We start from the raw sequence: 6,737 nt of genomic DNA on the forward strand, positions 1-6,737 counted from the left end.
CAACAAGGCAAGACACAATAGAGAGAGTTTGACATTAACTTATGCAGCATGCGTTTTTCTGTCTTCTAGACAGTTGAAAGTGTCTGGTACAAAGTCTTTCAGAGGAGAAACGGGCAACTCTTTCTCCAACTAGAGTTCACATCAAGGCCTTTTAAAATTCTCAGGCAAGGCTACGTAGTCACTACGTCGTAGTGTAACGGCATGGGTTAGTGTAATGGAATGGTACAATGACCGATGCTTTTTTACTTTCTTTTATATTTTTTACAATTGAATTCAGCAAGGTGAAGAGTAAGAGTTTGAACCAAGTTGTAGAACAGTACACGTGACGCTATATTTTCTGTGGAAAGTAAAGATTATGTCGTTAGAAAAACATTTTTGGGACTAAGAGAAAAATAAAACTTAAAATGTAAGACATTTACAGCATGAAAAACTATTGTTTCAGTCAAAAGATGTCGGACTGAAAATTTCAAAAACCTATTGTGACAATAGTTAATTCACTTTTCCACATTACAACCCCTAATATCTCTAAATCTAAACACTCAAAATTGGGATTGACTGGCCCAATTAAACCAGCATCTATTTAATTAAGATTTTTTAAATGCAGTTTGTACATTAGTTTCTACCTTGCAAAATATATTGGACACAACAGTTGTGACTTTTCTGAAGCCCTGATATATTTATAGTGCAGGTCAGTATGTGACATGCGTGCTGTAACCCACATATACCACAGTGTCTCAATGCAGCATGCCTGTTAACAAACACCACAGGCATCCACTGCTGCACGGCCCCTTTGAAGAATTTTTTCAACCAGTAAATAGGAACGTTATCTGAGATCCTGCTCCTGATAGCGACCCAGCTGCAAGCTGGAAAACCTGTTTGGCAATACAGGGGTTCAGATACCTTGATCTGATTGTGTGTGTTTGTGTTTTAAAGAGTGTTACAAAATGCTCAGGAGAAACTGTGCGCGTCTGTATATGCTGCAGATATTGATAGCTTAATGTGATATGATGTGTTGTTATTAGTTGACCCAACTTTGTTCAGAAATATTCACGTCTGTGATGTTTAATGTATGATAATGCACCAGGAGTACAGGCCTAGAGGACTGACTACCTGGAGAGATGCTGTCATCGAGCATTTGGCTTCATAATTAAAATGGGCTCGAGTGTGTATGTGGGTTTCTACACTATTGTGTGTGTTACCGTGTGTCCACGCGGCTCCTCTGCAGTGCTCCGTGATTAATGACTCCAGGGGTGAGTGAACATCGGCGGTCAGCCCTTTCTGGTTATTCTGAGCTGACCTAGTGTGAGTGGACCGTAGTGGACACAAAGCCTCGGGTGATCTCAAAATCCGTGGCCATTCTCTCACCTGTACATCAGCCTCGGCACCGCAGGACTGTTTTCACTTGCTGAGAGAGGAGAGCGCCGTTTCTACACAAGGACACACATTCAATCACAGGGAAAGTACACTCGCTGTTTACTCGCATTCTTTCTCGCTCGGTGCTGAAAATCGTTTTCTGAAAGGCCAGAATGGCCCTCTGAGAGGCCGGAGCACAGAAATTATCAGCCTTGTATGAATATATTTCTACGCTGCAGATGTGCAATGTTTGATCTTTTATGTTTTTGTGTTTCAAATGTCCATGAATTTACAAATATATGCTTAAACCACAAAACGTATTACATTGTATGCATATAGTTGCTGCCTGAGGTTTTACCTGTATGTCAAGCTGTCTTTGGAGACCAGCAGCATGTGTTCAGTCTCCAGGGAAACTAACCCATAATTAGTATTTGTGTGTATGCGCATGTGCCCGTATGTATTTTTTTAATAATCGACATAATGAGATGAGGAGGAGAGAATAATCCTGGATTAACAGCTTTAAAATGCATGTGTCGTCATAACAACATCCTGATTTGGATTTAATCATTGAAATACACACAAACACTTAGTAACCACACACACACACACACATACGCACATACGCAGCAATTGTCAGACAGCTGAATGCTCCAAGCTGTGTGTGCATGTGCTGTTTATCCTGTGCTGATGTACAGTACGTGTGTATCACGGATCTTAATTAGAGACTTAAGCGGGGTGCTCCTCTTAAGGGATTAAGGGGGAAATTATTAGAATGTGGAGATTTAAAGCTGAAACCAGTTAAACGGAAACAAGAGGAGGGCGATCAGGACTCAGAGGAGTAAGGACTTTGAGAGGCAGTTCTACCGCTTATACACGCATTCACATGTTCACTTGTGTAAAATGTCCTCTTGAAGTCACGTGCAAAGCATTCAAATTTGCTTCAAGGTGTGCAAGCTATTCTTTCAACCTCTCAAAGCCGCTATCTGGATACTTACGGACACCTTGTGTTTGGATGCATGAGAGGTTTAATGGATATTCAATGACACTCTGTGACAGAAATGCAGACGAGCAATACGAAGAAGACCAAGGACAGAATCGACTCCCCCGACTTGAGGATTGACTGATAGGAACTGCATGCCACTCATCTACATCCCTGTCTTTATGCTGTGGCCGTGCATTTGAACTGTGAGTCAACGACATAATGGGAGTGATGGTTATCTGACCCAAGGGTTTTCCTGACAGCCGCTGTGAGAATCCATGAATCAAATGGCCTTTATTCTCTGCAGTGAAACCATTTCCTGAATAGGATGGATTTGCTGGGTAATGGACGTAAAGGGTTAATACTCACAGCTTCGTGGGGCTTAATGTGATTATTAAAAGGTGATATCGTTTTTCTCACAGTGGTCCTATTGGGAAAACGTGTGCTTTTCCTGAAATCAATATGGCAAGGGGTCAACGTCCATAATTCAATTAATTTCATGGTTTTAAATGAAATATTTGTTGAGGAAAAGTTGCACGTGCTTTTCTCTTCATTGTTTTCTGCAGAAACTCATTACTAATACTCATGATTAACTCTCAGAGAAGTCGTCCTCATCATTGATCTGTGTTTTTTGTCAATAAGGCTATTTTAGAGACTACCCTGCTGCTTCTATTGTCTGAGAATTGTCTGTGTGCATGCAGAGACACATGAACAGTTTGTGTGTGTGTGTTGCTTTTGTTTTGTGGGTGCACGCATAATCTTTGGTGGGAACATCTGTCTCTCAGAGATAACATAACCGGGGAATTAGCCATGCTGTCTTACAACCGAGCATCACATCTCACTATTACAGCCTCCTAAATTATTCCCTATTACACCTCTATGTGTGTGTGTGTGTGTGTGTATGTGTGTGTGTGCGACTGAGTGTAAGCAATGTGCTGACAGTGTCATGTCCTTGGGGCGCCTGCCAAGTTTAAGAGTATCACAGAGCCCACTACCTCCTCTAATCCCTAAATCCATCGTAGAACAGAATTCACAGAGATATTTCTGGATAATACAAGTCCTACACAAACAGGTCTCTCCTCAACAAGAGAGCCCAGCATACAGTAAGTGAATAGAGTATAACAAAAATAGATGGTGTTTTATAGGATGAAGGTGCTTTTTCTGGCTCAGAATTATACATGGTGATATATCTTTTTGATGTAAAAGCTCTAAACAGCCTGAAGCCACTTAGCTCTCCATATATGGCACCTGCAGCAATAGCAGTGTCTGTTGACGCATCAGCGGTGACAGATTACTCTTTGAAGCGAGAAGCTTAAAGTTCAGAAGCTCACAAAAGTTAGCAAAATGATGCATCGACCTGAAATCGTTAGATATGCGGGATAATTTACGATCAAATGGGATAACTAAGAGGACACCCGTCTGTTTAAAATACTATAGAAAATAGAATTTCTATTCAGTTTTTAGTGCACTCTAATATTGAGAGAACTTGATCCCTTTGAACTATTTTCACTTGTAACTTTTGAATGTCATTTGTTGGCTCAGTAGAAGGGTTGAAATATTACCCTTGCTGTAACTACTATTTCTAAGAGGAACAGATATTCAGTTAAAAGATTTAAATTGTAGTGGAACAGTCTGGTACTGTATGTCACGCTCCGCCACGACTCAAAAACCTTTAATGAACGTCACTGCGAGAGAAAAGGTATGGGAAGGGCTTTCCCTGTCTCATAATAATACTGCAAAGAACCTTGTGCTTTGAATGCCGGTGCTGTACAACATTCAAAATTATAAAAGAAACAAATGTAGACCTCTGAATGAGGGGAATTGAGAGGACGAAGTGTAATGGTGCCTTTTCTTCTGCACAGTCAGAGAACAGCCGGGGGAGCTGAAGCCCCACTGACCCGGTTGAATCAAAGAGAAGGGTAAGAGGCGAGACCACCAAAAAAAAAAGGAAAGAACGGGAGAGAGCAAGAGAAGTGTCTCATTTATACAGCATTGCAATTTGGGTCGATGGGTCGCTTCAGTAGCTGTGAGGGGCACTTTTTGCTCAGTGCAATCTATACCACACAATCTAACAATCAAACGTGGTGCCAATAGAGCAGTGAGCTCTCTGTGATTGCTGGTGTATTTGACTGAGTGCCAGCTTTATTTTTTATACCTCATTAATTCACAGGCGCGATTGACTGAGGAAACCGCTTCTTCTCCATCATAAATCAAAACCACACTCCTGCGTACGTGCACGGGCACGCACGCACGTACAGCAAAACAGCACAACATGAACACACCAGGGGGCACATCTCAGGGCTTAGGTAATGATTTAATCAGTCACTGACAGAAAGTACAGTGATATCGTGATTACTTATTTCGGCGTGACCCTTGTGTGACTTCTAATTTTGCTTAATAATACAGAGGAGGTCCCAAGCACTCCATATTCATTGATGAAGTTTTAAAATAACATTCTTTGTGTTTTTCGTTCAAGTACTGTAATTGCTTTTAAGCTTTCCCTGATGTGACTCTTCTCCTGCATTTCCCCCTTTAGACTGTGCGAGTGATTTTAATGCGTAAGAAGCAGAGAGAAAATGGAGCAAAAAAATGCAGTGGGTTGATTTTTGTATCATCTCCACAATCATCAGTAGTGGAGGACTGAGAAGTTGCAGCTCATTTTAGTATCTCTAAATTAAAGCCTGGGATAAGAACTGAGCAGTAGGATGTGTGTGTGTGTGTGTGTGTGTGTGTGTGTGTGTGTGTGTGTGTCAGAGAGCGAGAGGTAGAGATAGAGAGGTTTGATGCTGTAACAGCTGCTAATTATTGCTGCTCTATATTTCACATAGTCTGTTTGATCTCCTGTCCTGTGGAGAGAGATAGGGATTCTCTGTTTCTCACAAACTCACACAATTGTAGACACACACACACACACACACACACACATACACGGGCAAGCTCAGGGGTCACAAGGAGGAAAAAGAGGAATTGTGCTCTAATTACAGAATCTCTGCAGGGGTTGACTTATATTTCCAGCCAACACCTCAGGACTGGGAGTGTACATTTTGTGTCTTGTTTTTGTTGCTGTATTTATGTCACCGCTTGCTGCGTGTTGGGCTGTGTTCACTAATATCACGTAGGGCAAATCAATCCAATCTCTCAAAGCACTCTGGGTAGTCCAAGTCCATGGACCATCTGGATGCCGCTCTGTTCTCCTCTGCGTTCTGCTCCCTGAGTGCCGGCCACTGTAGTGATCAACTGTTTGGCAAGCAGCTTTAATACGTCCGCGCCTGGTCAAACTGGACGTGAAATGTGGTCAACGAATCAGAGAATCTTGCATTGAATAGGATAATATAACATAATAGCACTCAATTAAGCCTATTTAACTTTAATTGAGTGCTATTAAAATGGTACTTTTGAAAAGGGCAGCATCTAAGTCGATGACTGACACAATAAAAACATTTTCAGACTGGTCCTTCTATAATTTAGAAATGGAGAATAAAGACATTTTAAACATTATTTGCACCTTTTTATTAAATGAATTGCTACACTTGCTGGACAAACCTATTAAATGCCATCATTGTCTTTTCTTCAGACACTCTAGAATAGTGTTTTTTAAGCGTTCAAGATGATCACCAGTTTAGGATATAAGCAATCTTTAATTCGGCCACAGAGATTTTTTTGTTTACTATTTTTTGATCTTTGCTTCCTTTGTGAAATACTGTATATTTTTACCTCCTGTGACATCTAAAACTTACAGCACAAACAGGAAAATTCCCTTCCCAACTGACATGCTCACAGTTCATAGACATGCACTCTGTGACAAGGGGTTAAGTAGACATTGATTCAACCTAATGGGTCACAAGTAAGACAGGTTTGGAGCCACAGCTCTGCGATCTTCTAAAGATCTCTGAGGAGTCCTGGGCCTCACTTTGAGATGGGGTAAACCACACAGTAGCTTATTCATCATGTCGCAACATGTTGCACGATAAACACGAATCAGACAGAATAAGAAAAAAGCATTTAAGACTGTTCATTTTCACCCAACATTTATTGTAGCACATCCGATTCATTCATTGCTGTTAAATGCTGTGTCGAGAAAAAAAAAAGGCTTTCATTTCACATATGACAATGACAATTTGTTTGTATCACTGAAGCTGTTGATTGTGGAATAAGCATTGTACCACTGGTCAAGGTTGAATCCACCTTTTGTTTTATTGCATCCCATGATTCTAATGTCATTACTCACTGCCAGACTATTTACACTATAGAGACAAAACAGGTCTTTACATGTGTCAGATATGGAAAGTAGTTTCCGTCCTTCCTATTGTGTATGTGGCAGTGCAGAAGTACCTCTTATACACGCACAGTTGCACACACACAAATACAGCATACACCAAGGTTAAAATGGATGTGCTAGCCTACC

This window comes from Anarhichas minor, unplaced genomic scaffold, assembly GCF_050575085.1.
Source record: "Anarhichas minor isolate MPS153535 unplaced genomic scaffold, ASM5057508v1 ptg000041l, whole genome shotgun sequence".
In the NCBI taxonomy this organism is placed as follows: Eukaryota; Metazoa; Chordata; class Actinopteri; order Perciformes; family Anarhichadidae; genus Anarhichas; species Anarhichas minor.